This window comes from Narcine bancroftii, chromosome 13, assembly GCF_036971445.1.
Source record: "Narcine bancroftii isolate sNarBan1 chromosome 13, sNarBan1.hap1, whole genome shotgun sequence".
Lineage (NCBI taxonomy): Eukaryota > Metazoa > Chordata > Chondrichthyes > Torpediniformes > Narcinidae > Narcine > Narcine bancroftii.
The window spans coordinates 87,478,801-87,502,329 of NC_091481.1; the positions used below are offsets into that span (position 1 = coordinate 87,478,801).

General features: G+C 42.8%; 1 protein-coding gene across 14 annotated transcripts in view; it reads left to right on the plus strand.

Annotated features, from left to right (window-relative positions):
* The window catches only part of rasgrp4 (RAS guanyl releasing protein 4), a 296,739-nt gene that overhangs the window by 49,351 nt on the left and 223,859 nt on the right, over positions 1 to 23,529 (plus strand). The window contains exon 1 of one of the 14 annotated variants that reach the window (XM_069907496.1): positions 5,162 to 5,217. The exons of the other annotated variants lie outside the window; for them this stretch is intronic. The gene's annotated coding sequence lies outside the window, so the exon portion shown is untranslated. Of the gene's footprint in view, positions 1 to 5,161; positions 5,218 to 23,529 lie in introns of those variants that run through there. 14 annotated transcript variants of the gene reach the window in all.

A 23,529-nucleotide genomic window follows, 5' to 3' on the forward strand; every position in this document is an offset into this window, starting at 1 on the left:
CCTCATTTGTTCTTCTAAACTTGTGTCCATCTATTTTACCATCTTCTTACCTTTGAAATTCTTCCTCCTCTTCTTCTGTGTCTGTATCTATGTCTGTGTCATCTTCTTCTCTTCTCTGTATCTTTGTATCTTCATCCTTCTCTGGTTAGCTGCTTCTGTATCCTTGCTGGGCCTCCAGCTGGTGTGTCTCCTGTTGTTGGGCCTCCATCTGGTGTGTGTCCTGTTGTTGGGCCTCCAGCTGGTGTATCTCCTGTTGTTTGGCCTCCAGCTGGTGTGTCTCCTGTTGTTGGACCCCCCTGCTGCAGGCCGACCTGCTGCTGGGTCTCCTGCCGCAGGTCATCCCCCTATCGGTCGCCCCATTGCCGCTCATCCTCTTCCAGCCCTTCATTCTCTTTCTCACCACTCTTCTTCTTTCTTGTTTACTTCCCCCATCCGAATCCCCCGATACTGGGTGTCTCTCAGCTGGCCGCTCCGCAGCTGAGTCCCCCTCCCGTCGGCATTGACCTTTTCTTTTACTTGCGCACTTGTGCATGTGCAACTCTTCGCTCATGCGCAGTTGCGCACCTCTTCTTGGCTCTGAGAGCCATTTTTGAAGTCCACTGGTCAGGAGGACACTGCTCCTCTGGGGACTCACCAACACCGGAGATCGACCGCTCCTCTCCACAGTGGCTCTCTGCTTCGATGTGCAGGTAAGGCCGCCTTCTTTCTTCTCCAGTGATTTTCCTTCTTCCCTTTTCTCTGTTATTCTTACTTTCTCTTTTGGGTGCCATCTTCTGTCTCTTCTCTGGAACTTTCTCTTTTCCTGTATTTTATGTTTGTTGAGCTCTGTTTTTTTTCACATTTTTTTTTCTCTCTGGAGAGGGCTGTTTCCATCACGCGACTCCTCCTTAGTTCTTAATATTCATCCCACAAATAGTCACTAAAATTGAGTTTAAAACGTTGGCTGAAAACCACATTTTAATTGTGGGTTATGTCATTTCTTTCTGAAACAAATCTATGTTGTTTGCATATCTGAATATCCCAGATGGTAATAAATTATTAGACTGATTTGGAACCTGTACAGAAAAATCCTCCATCCATCAGTCTGACTTCAGGGTTAAACAATGAATGAATCTGAAATTATCTGCTCCTTTTTGTCTCAAGTTCATGTATTTCAGAACTTGCTAGCCTGATTCGTTACTCGAGTCCCAAATGACCTTTCACTCAGTGCTTCACAGGTTTTACATTCAGCATCCTCATTCTTCTTTAGAACATAGGACACTACAGCAAAGTACTTCAGCCTTCAATGCTGTGCTGACCTATATATTCCTACCAAAAAAAACTAAACCCTTCCTGCCTCGTAACCCTCTATTTTTCTTTCATCCATGTGACTGTCTAAGAGTCCCTTAAATGACCCTAGTGTTCCAGCCTCCACCATCACCCCTGGTAAGAAATTCCAGGCACCCACAACTCTCTGTGGGGGAAAAAAAAACCTACCCTGACATCTCCCCTAAACTTTCCTCCCCTAACCTTGTATAGATGTCCTCTGGTGTTTGTTACTCCTGCCCTGGGAAATGGGCGCTGACTGTCCACCCTATCTATGCTTCCCATAATCTTGACGATCTCTATTGTCTCCTCTCATCCTTCCACGTTCCAAAGAGAAAATCCCCTGCTAATCTTGCCTCATAGGACTTATTTTCAACATCCTGGTAAATTTCCTTTGCATTCTCTCCGTAGCTTCCACATCCTTCCTGTAATGAGTTGACCACACTCTCATCCCTTCTGATTTCAGTGGCTCAAGAAGCTTTGGCCCCTATTGTGTACTGACAATAACCACACCAGCAGTGCGAGTATAAGACAGCTTTAATAAACTAATATGTACACTAAGAGGTCTTGTGTCTCTGCAAGACGAACCTGGAAGGTTAGACTGTAGCTCTGGACTGCTTTATAGACAAGGTCACTGGGATGACCCCTGGTGACTTAGTGGTGTAATTACAGATCGCCACACCCTGATCCTGATGAAAGGTGTCTGCCTGAAACATTGACCATCTTTGCCTTCCGCTGATGTTACCTGAGTTGCTGAGTTTCTCCAGCACTTTGTGCCTCTCTCCAGTTTTTCAGCACCCGCAGTCTCCCTCATTTAGCCCACTGATCTTCCCTTGCTCCCTGGAAGCCAATTTTTCAGCTGTAATGAAACTGACTTTTATAACTTCCCTGCCTTCTCCTCTCCCTCTGCACAATGAAAAGATCTCAGGATGACATTTTCCAAAAGAATTGAGGAATCCAACTTGGCCTAATATTGCCACAATTACCTTGCAATTTGTAGAGTCACACTCTGCACAGAGTGAGAGCTGCTGCAGTAACTACACCAAGAAGAAAAGTCTTTACAGGCTGGAAAGTGTTGTAATGCAATTCAAAGTGCAGTACCATTTAATACATCATACTGAGCCATTCTGGACAGTTTGTCAGTCTCTTCCACCACTACTCAGGCATCCACCACTCTGGGTAAAAACATTTGCCCTGCACATCTGCCTTAAACTTCCTTCCCCTCATCTTAAATGCATATCGCACATTGTGATGCCTTAACTCTGGGGAAAACATTCTGACTGTCACCCTTTCTCAGCCTCCAATACTCCAGAGAAAACAACCACAGTTTATCCAATCTCTACCCATAACTTATCCCTTCGAAACCAGGCAATGTCCTGGGAAACCTCTTCTGATTCCTTTCCAAAGCCCCTGCATCCTTCCTGAAATAGGGAAACCAGAATTGCACAGAGCATTTGTTCAAGTTTATTATTATCTGGTTACACAAGTGCCTGACAAACCAACGTTCTCCAGTCCTCAGTGTAAAACATGCAGACACACAACTAGACATAAAACACATACAGACAAACAATACATATGCAGGAGATATATACATATATAAAATAAATCTTCTTCCTTCTTCTTTGGCTTGGCTTCGCGGACGAAGATTTATGGAGGGGGTAAAAAGACCACGTCAGCTGCAGGCTCGTTTGTGGCTGACAAGTCCGATGCGGGACAGGCAGACACGGTTGCAGCGGTTGCAGGGGAAAATTGGTTGGTTGGGGTTGGGTGTTGGGTTTTTCCTCCTTTGCCTTTTGTCAGTGAGGTGGGCTCTGCGGTCTTCTTCAAAGGAGGTTGCTGCCCGCCAAACTGTGAGGCGCCAAGATGCACGGTTTGAGGCGTTATCAGCCCACTGGCGGTGGTCAATGTGGCAGGCACCAAGAGATTTCTTTAGGCAGTCCTTGTACCTTTTCTTTGGTGCACCTCTGTCACGGTGGCCAGTGGAGAGCTCGCCATATAACACGATCTTGGGAAGGCGATGGTCCTCCATTCTGGAGACGTGACCCATCCAGCGCAGCTGGATCTTCAGCAGCGTGGACTCGATGCTGTCGACCTCTGCCATCTCGAGTACTTCGACGTTAGGGATGAAAGCGCTCCAATGGATGTTGAGGATGGAGCGGAGACAACGCTGGTGGAAGCGTTCTAGGAGCCGTAGGTGGTGCCGGTAGAGGACCCATGATTCGGAGCCAAACAGGAGTGTGGGTATGACAACGGCTCTGTATACGCTTATCTTTGTGAGGTTTTTCAGTTGGTTGTTTTTCCAGACTCTTTTGTGTAGTCTTCCAAATGCGCTATTTGCCTTGGCGAGTCTGTTGTCTATCTCATTGTCGATCCTTGCATCTGATGAAATGGTGCAGCCGAGATAGGTAAACTGGTTGACCGTTTTGAGTTTTGTGTGCCCGATGGAGATGTGGGGGGGCTGGTAGTCATGGTGGGGAGCTGGCTGATGGAGGACCTCAGTTTTCTTCAGGCTGACTTCCAGGCCAAACATTTTGGCAGTTTCCGCAAAGCAGGACGTCAAGCGCTGAAGAGCTGGCTCTGAATGGGCAACTAAAATAAATATTATTTAGTAAATAGTACAGTCTTGGACGTTAGTGTGAGCAGTTCCTTTGATCATTCAGCATTCTCACTGCCTATGAGATGACTTTGATACTCCTGTATCTCTTCCCTGATGGAAAGTAGCTGAAAGATGCTGGTGGGAGGGGTCCTCAATGATTTTGCGCACTCTCTTCATACAACAATCCCAGTAGATTACATTGTTGGGAAAGATCCCAGTGGTCCTCTCTGCCATACTTATGGTTCTGTGGATCAACCTCCAATCCATTTCTCAACAGCAACCATTGCACACTGTGATGTAGCCAACTCAAGTTCAAGTTCAGCTCTATCTCGTTCAGCCTAACCAAAATTGTATATAACTGCAAAATAAACTCCTTACTTTTATACTCCATTCCTCAACAAGTGGAATCAAGCATACTATACATCTTTACCACCTTATCTACCTGTAGGGCCACTTTCAATGAGCTGTGGACTTGAATCCCAGATCCATCTGCTCATCAATACTTTTAAGAGCCCTGTCATTAACTGTATTAACTTTGTCCTCCCAAAGTGTAACACCTCACACTTTACTGGATTAAACAATCTGGGTGTGCAGTTCTAGTCTCCCTTCTTGAGTGAAGTACAATATGTCTGGTTTTGGAGGCAGTGCAGAGGAGGTTCACCATGTTGACTCCACAGATGAAGTGGTTACTCTATGAGGAGAGATTGCATCATTGAATTTAGAAGAGTAAGGGTTCTTCCAGGATCATAGGGAATTATGAAACAAATGGATAATATAGAAGCAGGAAGGCTGTAGGTGACATTAGAACTGTAATTTCCTTTAGTCCACTGAAATACCGACACATCTGACTTTATTTACACAATACCCAATCCAGTACAGCCGATCCCCTTGTGAGCTCATCAACAAGCTGCTTGTAGGCTTTCTACACAATCTATCTCTTGAGATCCAGTCCCATCCTGGTTTTACCAATCTACTTGCATGTTAAAATTCCATATGACTACAATAACATTGCCCTTCTGACACACCTTTTCTATCTGCTGTTGCAAATTGTTGTCACTATCTCAGCTACTGTTTGGAGGTCTATATATAACTCCCATCAGGGTCTTTTTACCCTTGCCATTTCTTAACAACCCACAATGATTCTATATCTTCTGATCCTGTGTCACCTCTTTCTAATGATGTTTCTTTCTTTGGCTTGGCTTCGCAGATGAAGATTTATGGAGGGGTATGTCCACGTCTGCTGCAGGTTCGTTGGTGATTGACAAGTCCGATGCGGGTCAGGCAGGCACGGTTGCAGCGGTCGCAAGGGAAAATTGGTGGGTTGGGGTTGGGTGTTGGGTTTTTCCTCCTTTGTCTATTGTCAGTGAGGTGGGCTCTGATGATGTAATGTTGTTCCTTACTGACAGAGCTACACCACCCTCTCTGCTTACCTGCTTATCCTTTCAGTACACTGTGTATCCTGGGACATTCAGCTCCGAATAGCATCCATCCTTTAGCCACGACTGTGTGATGGCTGCTGCATCATACCTGCCAATCTGTAGCTGTACTATAAGGTCATCCACTTTATTCCTTAAGCTGCGTGCATTTAAATACAAAACCTTTAGTCATTCATTTGTTTAATTTGACTCTGTGTTGCAATGCAACACATCCCCATGGCTGCAAGTTTGCTCTATCTGCCTGTCCTTCCACACAAAACCCCGACCAAATGTCCTTACCAGTGTAACCACCTCTTATTCTACCTCTTCACTTTGTCTCTACCCCCCCTCAAAAAAAAGTTTAATCATATCGACTCCACAAGCTTCTCCCTCAGCTTGTTTCAGTTATTCACATATCCCACCCCCCCCATCTGTGTGGAAAAACTCAGCACACATATATCCTTCAAATGTCCTCCCTCTTATATTTAAACCTGTGCCCTCAGTTCTGTCAAAACACAGAAATGCTGGAGGAACTCAGCCAGTCTCACAGCACCTGTAAGGAGATCCTTCAGCACAGCATTTCTCTGTTTTGACTGCAATCACAGTGTCTGCAGACATTCATGTTTCACCCCCCTACCCTCCCTCCCCCCCCCCCCCCCCCCCCACCTCAGCTTGGAAGATGACTCTATTTATCCTACTTATTCCTGTAACAGTGCTATAATTTTTACATTTTAAATTTAGACATACAGCACGGTACAGGCCCTCAACCCCAAGTCCCTGTGCTGCTCAATTACACCCAATTTACCTGCAACCCCCGTACGTTTTGAAGGGTGGGAGGAAACCCACACAGACATGGAGGAGAACATGCAAACTCCTTATGAGCGCAGAATGCTGGCACTGTGATAGCGTTACGCTAATGACGCCACCTATTTTCTACAAGGTTACCTCTCAGCCTTCTATGTTTCAGTGAGAATAAACACCAATCTCACCTTCCAGAAAACATCCTCGTGAATCTCTTCAACACTTTCTCTTCTGCCACCACTTTCTTCCTGTAGTGTAACCAAAGCTGTCCACCTTGCCCTTTGAACAGTTTCACAGCTTTGTGGGGTTATTCTGTCACTCCCCTTTGAGGCATAACTTGTAGACAATAGACAATAGGAGCTGGAGTAGGCCCTTCGGCCCGTCGAGCCAGCACCGCCATTTTACAGATCATGGCTGATCACTACCATCAGTACCCCTTTCCAGCCTTATCCCCATAACCCTTAACTCCTTTGCCCACTAGAGTCTTATCTAACTCTCTTTTGAACATAATCAGCAAATCTGCCTCTACCACCCTCTGTGGCAGAGCATTCCACAGATTCACACTTCTCTGGGTAACCAATGAACCTACTAGTTCACCTTTGGGGTATTGGAGGGAACCACAGCAGAAGTTCACACACATGGTGATAGCATGCACACTCCACAAAAACAGTATCTGAGCTCGGAATCAAACCTGTCACCGGAACTGAAGCAAGGTGCTGATGTATTAAAGACCTTAAGCTGGACCTTTGTGATTCTGTGACTACTTCATCTTTTTAAAGATCATTACCATTCCTTTATCAACATTCTCAGATTTATAGTTCTCCAAATATGCTCCTTGATGTGCTGTCGGTGGTAGCGACCCCAGTGGACATTATCTCTTAGTTATAATAATGTATAAAGCTAATGTAGAGAGAAGTATAAACAAGAAAATCTGCAGACATTGGGGTTGAGTGCAATACCCAAAAGTGCAGGAAGAAACTCAGCAGGTCACACAGCATCCACAGGAAGTAAAGTATAACCAAAGTTTTGGGCCTGAGCCCATCATCAGGAATCTGGATAAACAAGGAGACACTTGAAAAAGAGGTATATTGGTCTTAAAGTTCCACCCTTCTCTTAATAAACAGGTTCACGCCTCTGTTACAAGATTAGACATGAGCAGAACACAGATCAGATCAATTAAGAGAATTATACTTCTCATGTTACAAGTGACATGCAAAATCTGTTACACATGGTATATTCTACACAACAAAATGTTAATGAAAGTAAACAGTGAGCATGCATGCAGAGAAACTCCCTTTCATGTTGATTAATGGCAGTTTTCCTGGTGTTGGAAGACCTTTGGGAGCAGGAAGGCGCCTTTGGTTTGGGGTGGACAGATCATACTTACATTCCTCTGTTTAGTGAAAATGAAATTTGAAAGAATAATGGATCAAGAACTCTGTCATATTTCATCTTCACATCAGGACTTGTTAGCATTTGATAATTATCTTCACATGTGGGGCCGCCTGTCTCATTCTTAGGCCCTTAGCACCATGCACACAGACGCCAGTAACAAATAAGGTTTACTTTAATCTGTCAAAAATTACTCCAATTCCTTCTGACTCTGTGCAACCAGATTTTGAACCAATAATAAAACATTTTCTAGGAGGATGAAGAGGACAAATGTACAATCTGTTACTGGTTACTGGTTGGAAAATGGCTCGCTTTGTTGTAACAACGTTTTAGACATCGCAGGCCATAAGTCACAGTCATGATGGGTCACTGAACAGAGATTGAGCTTCAGAATTCACCACTTCTCTAGCACGTCACATAGATTGAAAGTTAGGTTTTCCAATGTTAACCTCCCAGATAGCTCTCCATACAGCATCATAATTATCAAACTAATTCTTGCAATTTATTTCAGTAATGCTAATTATTGGATATGATGAAAACGTATTTTAAAAAGAGTGTGCTAGAAAGCTTCAATGGACAGGTAGTACCTTGGGAGAGAGACACAGCTTCAGTGTTTCAGGTTGTAGAACAGAGAACACCGAACATCACAGCACAGTACAGCTCCAAACCCCTTCCCTATCACATACCCATAACCATCTATGTTTTTTATATCCATGTGTCGATTCAAGAGTCTTTTGAATGCCCCTATTGTACCAGCCTCCATCTCCACCCCTGGCAAATCATTCCAGGCACCCACCACTCTCTGGGGGAAAAAAAACCACACTTCTGATATTTCCCCTTATTTTCCCTAACTCCCTTTAGATGTCTTCTGATACTGGCTGCCCCTAGCGGACAACCCAATCTATTCCTCTCATCATCTTACATTCCTCTATTAAATGGCAAGCGATTGCAGCATTTGCCTTGCAGAGAACATGGGAGGGCTTGTGCATAAATTGCAAAAGGTTGGTTTGCAGATGGAGCAGGCTATCAGAACGTAAATGGAACGTTGGTCTTCATTGCGAGAGGGATTGAATTTAGAAGCAAGGAGGTTATGCTGCAACTGTACACGGTACTGGTGAGGTCACACCTGGAGAACTGCATTCAGTTCTGTTCTTCTTTCTTGAGGGAGGATGTACTGGCCATGCAGAGGAGGTTCACCAGGTTGATTCCAGAAATGAGGCCTATGAGAAGAAATTGAGTTGTCTGGGACTGTACTCGCTGGAATTTAGAAGAATGAGAGGCGATCTTATAGAAGAGTATAAAATTATGAAAGGTATAGATAAGATAGAGGTAGGAAAGTTGTTCCCATTGGTGGGGGAGACTAGAACTAGGGGTTATAGCTTCATGATTCAGGGGTAGATTTAAGTTGGAGATGAGGGAGAACTGCTTTTCCCAGAGTGTGGAATTTGCTGACATTGAAGCAGAGGAGGAGACCTCAGTAAATAGATTGAAGACAAGGTTGGATAGATTTTTACATATGAGAAATAAGGGTTATGTGGAAAAGGCAGGTAAGTGGAGATGAGCCTATCATCAGATCAGTCATGATCTCATTGAATGGCAGAGCAGGCTCGATGGGCTGGATGGCCAACCCTTGGCCCTATTTCTTATGTTCTTAAGTAAGTTACTTCCCATCCTTGGTCACAACATAGAGAAAAATTCAATCTTTTTTCATAAGATGTGTTCTCCAATTCAGGCACCTTCCTGGTAAATTTCCCTCTCTAAAGCTTCACATCCTTCCTGTAATGAACTGAACACAATATGCCATTGTGGTCCAACCAGAGTTTTATAAAACTACAGTGTTACCTCATGGCTCTAAAACTCACTCAACTATTTTTTTTTTTGAAATTTTTATTTATCACTTGTATCAATACCAAACAATTATTCAATTATATATAGATAATACCACATTATTCAATATAAGATGATGCAAAATTTTTTTCTATTTTTCCACCAAAACCCCATTCCCCTCCCCCAAAGAGGAAAAGAAAACACGTGGATTATTATTCTTTCTTTCTTTGGCTTGGCTTCGTGGACGAACATTTATAGAGGGGTAATGTCCATGTCAGCTGCAGGCTCGTTTGTGGTTGACAAGTCCGATGCGGGACAGGCAGACACGGTTGCAGCAGTTGCAAGGGAAAATTGGTTGGTTGGGGTTGGGTGTTGGGTTTTTCCTCCTTTGTCTTTTGACAGTGAGATGGGCTCTGCAGTCTTCTTCAAAGGAGGTTGCTGCCCGCCGAACTGTGAAGCGCCAAGATGCACGGTTTGAGGTGATATCAGCCCACTGGCGATGGTCAATGTGGCAGGCACCAAGTGTTTTCTTTAGGCAATCCTTGTTCATCTTCTTTGGTGCACCTCTGTCTCGGTGGCCAGTGGAGAGCTCGCCATATAACACGATCTTGGGAAGGTGATGGTCCTCCATTCTGGAGACGTGACCTACCCAGCGCAGTTTGATCTTCAGCAGCGTGGATTCGATGCTGTCAGCCTCTGCCATCTCGAGTACTTCGATGTTGGAGATGAAGTCGCTCCAATGAATGTTGAGGATGGAGCGGAGACAACGCTGGTGGAAGCGTTCTAGGAGCCGTAGGTGATGCCGGTAAAGGACCCATGATTCGGAGCCGAACAGGAGTGTGGGTATGACAAGAGCTCTGTATATGCTAATCTTTGTGAGGTTTTTCAGTTGGTTGTTTTTCCAGACTCTTTTGATTATATATTAATCTTTAATCATATTCTCTTGATATAACTATATCTCCTGATTATTGATGTAGATGGGTTTTTATTAACAAATTCCATATATGGTTCCCAAATCCTATAAAAATTCGCAGTCTGATTCCTTAAATTATTTTTTTCTAATGGTATACAATTTTGTATTTCAGTGATCCATCTGTCCATCATTATAAAATTTTCTGTTTTCCATGTCACAGCTACCAATTTTTTTGCTACAGCTACTGCTATATTAAGATTTTTTTTAAATATTTAACCAACTTCAATTTCATATCTTCTTCATATATATTACCAAGTAAAAATATTCTTGGATTCTGCTGTATTTTTATCTTCATAATTTGTCCTAATAATATACTTAAATCTTTCCAAAATTTTTCCAGTTTAACACATGATCAAACTGCATGCACAAAGGTCCCTACTTCCTTATAAAACATTTATCAAAATAATTTGAGTTTAATCCTTTTAATTTATATGGAGTAATAATACAATTGATGTAAAAAATTATACTGTACCATTTGATATCTAACAGTAATTGTATTTGTTATACTCTCTTGGCACAATCTTGAAAATAATACTTAAAATTAGGAAGTTGTAAATCTCCCAATTCATATTTCCATGTTAACCTTTCTGTAGAAACTTGACATTTTACCTTTCCACAGAAATTTCCTTACATATTTATTTAATTATTGAATAAACTTTTGTAGTAATAATATGGGTAGAGATTGAAAAATATACTGAATTGTTGGAAATATATTCATCTTGATACAGTTGACCTGGCCTATTAATGTTATAGGCTGAGTCATCCATTTTTACAAAAATTTTCAACTTTTTTGAATAATGGCAAGTAATTCAATTTATTTTTTTTAATTATTTACATCATTGGTTCTCAACCCTTTTCTTTCCACTCACATACCACTTTAAGTAATCCCTATGTAATTAGTAAGGGATTGCTTTCGGGCAAATGTGAGTGGGAAGGGAAGGTTGAGAATCACTGCTCTAGACCCAATTGTTACTGAAATACTTTGCTTGACCCACCCAGCTGGGTGGGTCACGTCTCCAGAATGGAGGTCCATCGCCTTCCCAAGATCGTGTTATATGGCGAGCTCTCCACTGGCCACCGTGACAGAGATGCACCAAAGAAAAGGTACAAGGACTGCCTAAAGAAATCTCTTGGTGCCTGCCACATTGACCACCGCCAGTGGGCTGATATCGCCTAAAACCGTGCGTCTTGGCGCCTCACAGTTTGGCGGGCAGCAACCTCCTTTGAAGAAGACTGCAGAGCCCATCTCACTGTCAAAAGACAAAGGAGGAAAAACCCAACACCCAACCCCAACCAACCAATTTTCCCCTGCAACCGCTGCAACCGTGTCTGCCTGTCCCGCATTGGACTTGTCAGCAACAAACGAGCCTGCAGCTGACGTGGACATTTACCCCCTCCATAAATCTTCGTCCGCGAAGCCAAGCCAAAGAAAGAACTTTGCTTGAGAAAAATTGTCATTGGCCCATTTCCTTGGGAGTTCTGAAACCCTGCACATATTGGGTTTGAAAATAGTGGTTTTCAAATGTTTTCTTTCCACCCACATACCACCTTAAGTAATCCTTTACTGATCACAGAGCACTTATGGCATAGGGAATACTTAAAGTGGTAAGTGAGTGGGGAAAAATGGTTTAGAACCACTGATCTACACAAATCCCATCCTTTGGCCATTTAAATTGAATATTTATTTGACAATTACTATAATCTCCTCCAGTAAGAGGTATAATTTCACTTTTATCCCAATTTATCTTATACCCATAGATCTTACCATATTCTTCCAAAGTAAAATGTAATTTCTGCAGGGAAGCCTTAGGTTCTGTCAAGTATATTAAAACATCATCTGCAAATAAACTAATTTTATGCTCTTCTTGACCAACTTTAAATCCCCTAATTTCCAAATCACTCCTAATTATTTCTGCTAATGGTTCTATAGCTATATAAACAGGAGATGACATCCTTGTCTACTTTATCTTGTCAATGGAAATGAAGTAGATACTTGTCCATTAGTTACTACTTTAGCTTTAAGGCCTTAATCCTATTTATAAAAGTTTGAACAAATCCAAATTTGTCCAGAACCTTAAATTTAAAAATCCCATTCCAATTGATCAAAAGCTTTTTCAGCATCTAAGTCCACAGCAACTCTTAAATCTTCTTTTTTGAACCAAATGTATAATACTAACTAATCTAGCCATATTATCTGCTAATTGACTCTTTTTGACAAAACCTGTCTGGTCCATATTTATTAATTTTGGTAAAAATTTAGTCATTCTACTTGCTAATATTTTAGTAAGAATCTTGCTATCAGTGTTCAATAATGAAATAGGTCTATGTGATGAAAGTTTCAAGGATCATGGCCTTTTTTAGGTATCTCAGTAATTATTGCAGTTGAAAACCATTCTGGAAGAGTGTAGGTTGAGAAGTTGATGTTAATGCCATTGGGTTGGAGAGTGCCCAAACAGAATATTAGGTCTTGCTCCTCCAATTTACTGGTGATCTTGGTTTGACAGCATCAACATGTCTGTCCATGACCTCATGAATTTTATTCAGGCGCCTTCCTACAGTTTGACAGAGGGCTCAAGCCCGAAATATTGGTTATGTTTCTTTATCTTTGCTATATAAAGTTGGACCTGCTGAGTTTCTTCAGCTTTGTGTCTTCACTACAAACTTAAGGAGTAACAATTAACAATTCATTTTTTATCCACACACATTGTAGCCTTTAGCCTTAAATTCTCCTTCTTTCTGCATTAGAACTGTCCATCATCTATAGTCCTGATTTATTGGGTTGTATATCTACAGTCAGATGATAACAAACTTAAACTTCTCTTTTTTTCACTTTGATGGCATAGCTTAACCTGTCGGGCATGTTCTAAATCCATAAGACCATAAGGCAAAGGAGCAGAAATAAGCTGATCCATTTTTCCACTCGCCTCCACTGCCCGGTTTTCTCCCCATAATCTTGGATGCCCTGGCTAATTAAGAACGTATCAATCTCTGCCTTAAATACATTTAATGACCTTGCCTCCACAACCACCTGTGGCAACAAATTCCACACATTTATCATCCTCTGGCTGAAGAAATTTCTCCGTATTTCTGTTCCAAGCGAACACCCTCCAATGCTACTGATAACAACATGTAACACCAACAAAATGTAATCTGTCACATTAATCCACTTGGTCACATAGATTCAGAGAATCATGCAGCAAGGAAACAGGCCATTCAGCCCACAATGTCCATGCCAACCAATGGGCGACAATTTGCATTGATCCCATCTTCCAGCACATGGCTTCTAGCCTTCTGTGATTCAAATGCTCATGTAGACATAAATGTTGTCAGTCATCCCCCCTCCTTCCCCCAGCTTCATCCTTTACTGGTACTCTCCACTCTCTGGGTGAGAAGAGGTATCCATCTGATTCTCTTCCTCCTTTTGCTAAATTTGTGTTTTGTTAACTTCTGATAATGTATTGAGAAAAGCTTTCTGCAGTTTGCCCTGTCTACACGCATCATGGTTTTATAATCCTCAGTTATATTCCACGTGGAGTATTATGTTCAATTCTGGTCACCTCAGTGCAGGAAGGATCTAAGTACTTTAGAGAGGGGGCAGAGTAGATTTAGCAGGATGTTGCCTGGATTGGAGAACATGTCTTATAAAGCAAGATTGACAGAGCTGGAGTTTTTCTCTTGGGAGCGAAGAAGGATTTAAGGGGCTTAGATAGGATGGACAGTCTCCCCAGCTGAGGGTGAGTGGAAGAAAGTTCAGGGAAGACGTCAAAGGTAAGTTTTTACACATTGGAATGGGAAATATGCAACCATGACATCAACATGGACTTATACAAGTTGAAGAGGGTTTATCAATTAATAAATCAGGCACTGAGAAGTAAAGTCTGCAAAGTGTTTAACCGAGGTGGTAATCAGGAAATCTCCAGATGCTGGGATCTAGAACAGTACACCAAAGTGCTTGAGGAATTCAGCAGGTTGCACAGCATCCAATGGAAAGCAAAAAGCTAGGGAAAATCTGAAGATGGGTTCAGGACCGAAACATCAACTGCCTTTTGCTTTCCATGGATGCTGTGTGACCTGCTGAGTTTCTCCAACACGTAAGTGCACTGTGTAAGCAAATAACCATGGTGCTAACCTTCCTGTAGTTCAAGTCCGAAAATGCCTCCAAAAAATCTTCATTAATTTCTTTCCAATGAGGCTGTCTAATTTCTGTTACTATTATCTTCCAGATCCTCTTTGGCCAGAATACCAATAATACCCATTCACTATTTTTGATTAATTAGACAGTCTCCTAATTATTGATTAAATGTTATTAAGTTCTGTCATGGAGTGGTAAATTTGGTACATGAACAAATAAAGTTCTGATGAACTTATCTGGTTAAGTGTCTTAAAAATGTCCATTACCGAAGAAAAATATTCCTCATGGCATTGGTTACAGTTCTGGGAGGCTAATATTGATGACATATTTTCCTCTTTGAAAGCAATCCAAGGAACAGAATAATCCATCTTACTATTTTTATCAATTTGAAAGCAACATTTCATTTATAAATTCTTTTTTTTTGCTGTATTTGATCTTGACTTTTGAAAATTGATGATGTATTCATTGCCTTAACTTCTTGCCTTCATTCGTCAGTAACCTAACAATACCGTTGCTTTTAGAGAACTAATAGTTTAATAGTTGCTTCAGCCGAATTAATTCTGTTGCCAATCTGGAAGCATCATCTGTTTTGTGTATTTAATGCATTTGGATTTGTTAAAAATAAGTTTGGAGTGAAATTTTATTTAAAGCACGTGGTCGTGAAGAAAAATATAGTTTCTTCCATCTTTACAGGAATCAGACAACGGAGATCATGTTTTTAACCTTTTCTCGGGGCAACCCTGCACAACCAGCTAATTCAAGGTTCCTTTTATTGTCATGTAATAATCATTATATACCAAATTTTGTCTGCTGTAAGACAAACAAAGAGTCGTCATGAGCATTGCCTGGTGCCCCTAACAATAAGAGAGAAAGAGAAGCAGAAGAGAATCCCTCCAGAGTCACTGAGTGTACATGGATTCACCTCCAGCACTCCTACAGCCTCTATAACTGCACAGACTCCTGTTCGATCCATCACCAACCTGAGCTCCAGATCCAAACCTCCAGCGCAATCAAGAAGCTTTCAGTGCTCAAGGTCCTTCGGGAGCTCTTCTTGCCCTCAGCATCCTCTTGAATCCTGGTTCTAGTACCTTCTTCCCATGAGCCAGTCTCCAGCAGCCCACAGCCTGTTTGAGTCCTTCCACCACAAGTCACCAACAGCCTATAGCCTGTGTGGGTCCTTCAGCAGCTGAGCCCCTTGCTGGTCTGCTGCTGTGGGCACCTTCCTGCCGGGTTATTTCCCAGACCTCCTTCTCAATGGGGGATATTCCCGTGTTTCTGGTGCCCTGAGCCAGTCTGTTGCTCCCTTAGAGTCACTGCCATCTTGGACACAGATCTCGGATGCTACATGACGTGTTGAGTTTCTCCAGCATGTTTGGGGATTGTACTTGACCTCAGCATCTGCAGACTTTCCCATTGAACTACATAATTTGAATTAAGAGCGACTGTAAGTATAACAGATGGATAAATAATATATTCACATTAGTTAACCTGTTGCAAGAAGAAAAGTAACTTTGCAATAGTGCAGACAGACCTTTTGTGGTCGGAGCAGTCCTTGATCAGTGTACCAAGGGGAGGTTCAAGAGCCTGATGGGCGTTGGAAAGAAACCTAGAGGTGCTGGTCTTCAGGCTTCTTTACCTTCTGTCCAAAGGGAGCAGTGAGAAGAAGTTTCATGACTGCTGTTTCCTGACCCTCATTTCCCCACCGTTTCCCGACACCCATCTCCTGAACCCCATTTCCTGACCTCCTCGTAATCTGCTCTGCTCCACATAAAACATCCAGTCTTTCCTCATACCAGGCTACCTTCCAGTAAATGAAGTAAAACAAAAAGTAAAAACACAAAGCTGGAGGAACTCAGCAGGTCCTTTATATAGCAAAGGTAAAAATATATAACCAACGTTCAGATTTGAGCTCTTCATCAAGGTATGGGAAAATGTTGGCAGGCGCCGAACTAGAGTGGAGGGGGTAGGTATGGTTGCAAAGGCAGGAGATGGTAGGTGGAGAAAGGAGGAAGGGGACAGCAGCAATTAAGGGGGGATGGATAGCGAGGTGAATATAGAGGGAAGGAAGGGAGGAGAACTGGGAAGAGGAGAGCAGGTTAGCAGAAACTGGAAAAATTGATGTTAATGTCATCTGGCTGGAGAGTGCCCAGACAGAAAATCAGGTGTTGTTCCTCTAATTTGCGGGTTGTCTTGGTGGGATAGTACATGAGGCCATGGAGAGACATGAGTGTGACACAGAACTGAAATGGTTGGATACTGGGAGATCTCTGTCCCTGGTCCAGAATGGTAGCCAACTATTTCAGTTTCCGTACTTCCAGTATGTTGTATAAACTCATGTAAGGAAATGGAGATTTCGAGTTTTAGTCATTCATGTGTGAAAGCCCCTCATGTTTCCAACTCCAACATCATCCCTGGCAAAGTATTCTAGGCACCCACAACTTTCTGCATAAAAAAACTTACCTCTGTTGTTTCCCCTAAACATTCTTCCCTTCACTTTGTACAGATGTCCACTGGTGTTTGCTATTCCCTTGGGAAAAAGATGTTGGCTGTCTCCCTTATCTATGCCTCTCATAATCTTATAGACCTCTGTTAAGTCACCTCTCATCCTTCTTCACTCCAAAGAGAAAAGTCCTAGCTCTGCTAACCCTGCCTCATAAGACATTTTCCAATCCAGGCAATATCCTGGTCAATCTCTCCATAGCTTCCACATCCTTCCTATAATTTCTGGTCTCACCAGAAATTTGTATAATTGCAACATCACTCTTGAACTCAATCCCCTATTAATGAAGCTCAGCATCCCAAAGGCCTTAACTATTTTATCAACCTGTACGACAATGTTGAGAGATGTATGGATAAAACTAAAGGACATTGTTTTGAAATAAGGGAAAAAAAAGATTCAGTGGCCATTTGGGGAAACTTTCTGCATCCAGAGATGGGTGAGTCCCTGAGACAGTGTCCAGATAAAAGCTTTAATCCCGAGACAAAGAGAGCAATGGACCCCAAGCTGGGGAGATACAGAAGGGTCAGCATGGATGAGTTGGGCTGAACAGCTTGTTTCCTTGCTGTATGACAGTTCAAACAGATCAATAATTTTTGTTTCAGTTACTTGTCAATTGGTCTGATGAACAGAAGCATTTAAACCATTGAAATAGATAAATTTTAAAAAATTTTAAGAATTTATGAAATTAGAATTATCATCAACTGTAGTGGTTGTTGTGTGTTAAGAAGCTGACACATCCAACATACGTGACCTACAATGTCACACTTCACTCTCAAGTGCTTTTAACCTCAAAATACGTCACTAAAATGATTCCCACAATTTTAAATGGTAATGCCCTTCACGAGCACCTGCATGAAGTGGTTATGTCCTGTGGCTTGGACAACAATGTGAATCTGAGCTGGAATTGGCCAGGAAGAAACAGAGAAAGGATTGGAACAACTTGGGCTGTGGAAATTCTCAGAAGGATGGAGATGTCTCATGCCGGATGTGGCTTCATTTTAAAGTTCGACGTTTTGAAATGTTCGCACTAAGTTCCAAACACTGACATCTGGTCGTGCTCATGTCAGGAATTTACATTCCTTGCTTAAAAAACAAACATCCTTCAAAGAATTGGGCTTCAGAAGTTCTGCAATGTAAATAAATGATCATCTGATGAACCAAGATTCAAATTGTGGCAATTTAGTAGCTTTAAACACAAATTATTTTCCTCATCTTTTCAACAAATTACTTCCACATTTTGGGAATGATTTAATTTTCCAGTTGTCTACCTGAATCCTCAGCAAAGGAACTTGAACTCTTGTTGCCAAATTTATGTGTGGCTGAATCCGGAGTGAACAATGTTGTCCAACTAATATCTTGCTACATGAGACCTATTATTTTTCTCATAAACACAATGGTGGAGAAACTCAGGAGGTCAAACAGTGTCCAGAGATGCATAACCAATGTTTCAGGCTTGAGCCCCTCATCAAGGTATGAGCAAAATGTCGGCAGGTGCTGGTCAGCTGCTCTGTTGTAGTCCTCCAACTTCTCCACATTCCTACAGTCTGGCTACAGTTCTCACAGTCAACCACCTGCCCTCAGGTGGCCAATCCTCTTCATCTAAAATTTCTTCTGTAACTGTCTCTACCTCTTCTTTTATCTCCCAGTTTAGGGCATTCTTCAATCCTATCTCTTTGGCACACCTCCTGAAGACACAGGAGACTGCTGTGAGGAAGTCAGCAGGTCAGGCAGCATCTGTGGAGACGAAAGGATAAGAACATAAGAAATAGGAGCAGGAGTCGGCCATCTGGCCCATTGAGCCTGCTCCACTATTCAATGTGATCATGGCTGATCCGATAAAGGGCTCATCTCCATCTGCCTGTCTTTTCCCTTAACTCCCCAATTATGTCAAAATCTATCCAACCTTGCATTAAATATATTTACTGAGGTCACTTCCACTGCTTTAATGGGCAGCGAATTCCACAGATTCACCACCCTCAGGGAAAATCTCATCTCTGTTCTAAATTTACTACCATAGAAACATAGAACCATTCACCGCTTTCGGGTGCTTGAACGCAGATAATGCTCCGGTGGACACGGCCGAGTGCAGCTGGGATGTTCAGGTGGCCACAAAGAAGACGCCTTTCTATCACCTGAACGTGCCAGCTGAAGAAGAGCCATGTCCGAGTGAACACCGACTCCTGTGGACTGTGGCCGTAGTACCACTGCTGCTTTCAGGTGCAACGGGGTGTTCTCCGAGCTGGAGAATTAACCTACAGGAGGAGGGTTAGGCAAGTGCTCCTTCTGGCCGGGTTCTCCACTTTCAGGTGGCCACCTGACAGCCGCATTGGGGTAGAATAGGCGGCTTTACAGTTGGGTATTCTGGCCACCTGAAAGCAGCTATTGAACATTACAGCACAGAAACTGGCCCTTATGGCTCTTCTAGTCTGTGCTGAACCATTTGTATGCCAAGTCCCACTGATCTGCACCCAGTCTATAGCCCTCCGTACCTCTCCTTGAATCTGGAGGCTATGTCCCCTAGTTCTGGTCTCCCCTACTGATGTAAACAACTTAACTACCTCAATTTTATCTAGGCCTTTCATAAATGTATGTTTCCATAAGACCATGACACAGATGGTCAACAGGAATGGTCTTCATTCCTTTGTCCACCTGTGTGGTCACTTTCAGGCATAGTCCTGATATCCCATGTCGCATATTTTAAGGACATTTCCCTAGACACCATATAACCATATAACAAGGAGTGTAGAAGGAATCTTAAGAAATAAATTAGAAAGGCCAAAAAAAGGCATGAAGAGGCTTTGGCTGACAGAGTAAAAATAAATCCAAAGGGTTTCTACAAGTACATTAAAAGTAAAAGATTAGTGTAGATAGCGAGGGTAGGCTGAGTGAGAAGTCTGAGGAAATGGGGGAAATTTTGAATGATTTCTTTGCCTCGGTATTCACTAGGGAAAAAAATGTTGAACCAGTTGAAGTAAAGAAAAATAGTGGGAAGGTCATGAAGCATATAAGGATAACTGAGGAGGTAGTGATGGCTGTGTTAAAAAAGATAAAGGTGGATAAATCTCCCGGACCGGACAAAATATTCCCTAGGACACTCAGGGAGGCTAGTGGACAGTTAGTGGCGCCATTAACAGAGATATTTAGGATGTCACTGGCCAAGGGGGTGGTACCAAAGGACTGGAGGGTGGCGCATGTGGTTCCTCTGTTTAAGAAAGGGTCCAAATGCAAACCTGGGAATTATAGGCCTGTAAGTCTGACGTCTGTGGTGGGCAAGTTGATGGAAAGTGTTCTGAGGGATGCTATTTACAAATTTTTGGAGGTACAGGGATTGATAGGGAGTAATCAGCATGGTTTTGTCAGGGGTAGATCATCCTGAATGAGTTCTTCGAGGGGGTTACAAAAAAGGTTGATGAAGGGAAAGCTGTGGATGTTGTCTATTTGGACTTTAGTAAAGCTTTTGACAAAGTTCCCCACAGGAGGTTAGGAAAAAAGGTGGAGGCATTAGGTATAAATAAGGAGATAGTGAAATGGATTCAGCAGTGGTTGGATGGAAGATGTCAGAGAGTAGTGGTAGAAAATTGTCCAATTGGAGGCCGGTGACTAGTGGAGTTCCTCAGGGTTCGGTCCTGGGTTCACTATTATTTGTTATATATATTAACGATCTGGATGTAGGGGTAGAGAATTGGATAAGCAAGTTTGCGGATGACACAAAGATTGGTGGTGTTGTGGACAGTGAGGTAGATTACCGTAGATTAAAAGGTGATTTAGGAAGGCTGGAGGTGTGGGCTGAGAAATAGCTGATGGAATTTAATACAAATTTAAGGCAAATTTAAATAGGTCATATACATTGAATGGTAGACAATTGAGGAGTGCAGAGCAACAAAGGGATTTAGGAGTTATGGTAAATAGTACCCTCAAGGCTGATACACAGGTAGATGGTGTGGTGAAGAAGGCATTTGGAATGTTGGCCTTAATAAATTGGAGAATTGAATTCAAGAGTAGAGAGGTTATGATGAAATTATACAAGGCATTGGTGAGGCCAAATTTGGAGTACTGTGTACAATTTTGGTCACCAAATTATAGGAAAGATATAAACAAAATAGAGAGAGTGCAGAGAAGGTTCACGAGAATGTTGACAGGATTTCAGGGTCTGAGTTACAGGGAAAGGTTGTGCAGACTGGGGCTTTTTTCTCTGGAGCGTAGAAGATTGAGAGGGGACTTGATAGAGGTGTTTAAGATTTTAAAAGGGACAGACAGAGTAAATGTGGATAGGCTTTTTCAATTAAGAAAGGGGGAGATTCAAACTTGAGAACATGGTTTAAGATTGAAGGGGGAAAATTATAAGGGGAATATGAGGGGAAAATTCTTGACGCAGAGGGTGGTGGGGATGTGGAATGAGCTTCTGGCAGACGTGGTCGAGGCGGGATCATTGGTTACATTTAAGGAAAGACTGGATCGTTACATGGATAGGAGGGGACTAGAGGGGTATGGACCGGGTGCTGGTCAGTGGGACTAGGAGGGTGGGGATTTGCTACGGCATGGACTAGTAGGGCCGAACTGGCCTGTTCTGTGCTGTAAGTGGTTATATGGTTAATTCAGGAGGACCATGAATGACACCCTTCACTACACATCAATATCTGTAGTAGAGTGTGGAGAGAACCAAGTTCCTTAGAGTTCACTTAACTAGTAATCTATCGGGACGCTCAACATCTCCTCACTTGTTAGGAAGGCACAACAGTGATTGCACTTCCTGAGAAGACTGAAGCGGGCTAGGCTACTGGCCATCATTATGCCAACCTTCTTCAGGAGCTCTATCGAGAACGTCAAGGCCTGCTGCATCACAGTGTGGTACAGTTAGTGAAGAAAAATAGATCGGATGTCAATCCTCAGGACCATAAGAGTGGCAGAAGGGATCACTGTAGTCTCCCTCCCCTCCAATCAATGTGATCTACTGGGATTTTTGTCTGAAGAGGGCACGTAAAACCATTGAGGGCCCCTTCCACCCTGTACGCAGCATCCTTCAGCTGCTCCCATAGCGGAAGAGATACAGGAGTATCAGAGCCAGCACCACCAGGCTGGGGAACAGCTTCTTCCCACGGGCAGTGAGAATGGTGATCGACCAAAGGAACAGCTCACACTGACCATCTGAGACTCTCATACTCATGAAACATTTATTTATTTGTATATGTATTGTTTGTATATGTGTTATGTCTGGTTGTACGTTCGTATGTTTTGCACCGAGGACCGGAGAACATTGTTTTATGGGGTTGATCTTCTGCAATCAGATGACAATAAACTTGAGTTCTTCTGTGAGCAGTCTAACGGGTCAACCCCAGCACACATATAACTGCATGAGGTAGCAGAACATGATTTACAATAGAAGAAAAATGTCCAATAGGTAGAAAGCCAGGGCAATACGAGAGCATGTTGGGGGGGGGGGGTTCATTCAGGAGCCTGATGACTGTGGAGAAGAAACTGTCTTTAAATCTTTTGATATGCACATTCACAATCTTGAACCATTTCCCGATGGGAGGAGGGAGAAGAGAAAATTTCCGAGGTGTGATGGGTCCTTCAGTTGGTCAGGCGGTGAGAGGTGGGGATGGAGTCCGTGGAGTCAAGATATGTTTGTGTTATGTTCTGCAGCCTCTATTATGATCTTAGGAAGAGCAGCTCCTGTCCCACACTGTGATGCATCTCGTGAGTCTGCTTTCGATGGTGCACCTATAAAAGGTGTTGCGGGACGAGGGGTCTTACTGAACTTCCTTAGTATTCTGAAGAAGTAGAAGCATTGGTGGACTTTCTTGAACCTGTGTCAAGAAGCTTGTCCCAGAACAGGTCATTGGAAATATTCATTCCTAAGAACATGAAGCTATCTATTCTTTTGACTTCAGCACCATTGATGTGGACAGGGATGTGGACTGTGCCCCTCTCCTGAAGTCAGAGATCATTACTTTCACCTTATTGATGCTGGGAGAGAGATTGTTATCTTGGCACCATGCCACTAGACTTTCAATCTCTTTCCTGTATCCCGTCTCATTGTTATTTGAGTTTGAAGGTGGAGCGGTATTTAGCAGTACATTGGTGGGTGTAGCGGGAATATAGTCAGGGGATGAATACACATCTTCAGGAGTACTGGTATTGAGTGTGGTCATGGAGGTGTTGTCCCCATCTTTTCTGATCGTGGTTTGTTAGACAGGAAGTCGGGATCGGTGAAGGGGGGAGGGGAGTTGACACCTTGATCCCATAGTCTGGGAAAGTGTTCACCACAGACTGTTGAACTGAAGGCAGAGCTGTAGTCTGTGAACAGTGGTCTAAAGTTGTAGTCCAGGTGTTCTAGGACTGATTGGAGAGCCACGGAGATTCCATGGTGTCTGCCATGGAATATGTTTGCAAATTGAAGTGGTCAAGGATGGATCGGAGGCCAGAATTGATGTGAGCCATGAACAGCCTCTCAAAGCACTTCATGGTGGATACAGACCCAACAGTTGGTCATCGAGTCCCATTATTGTGCTGTGTGATGGCTCCTTCTTGAAGCAAGTGGGGACTGTGGCCTGTTGTAGGAAGAGATTAAAGATGTCTGTCAATATG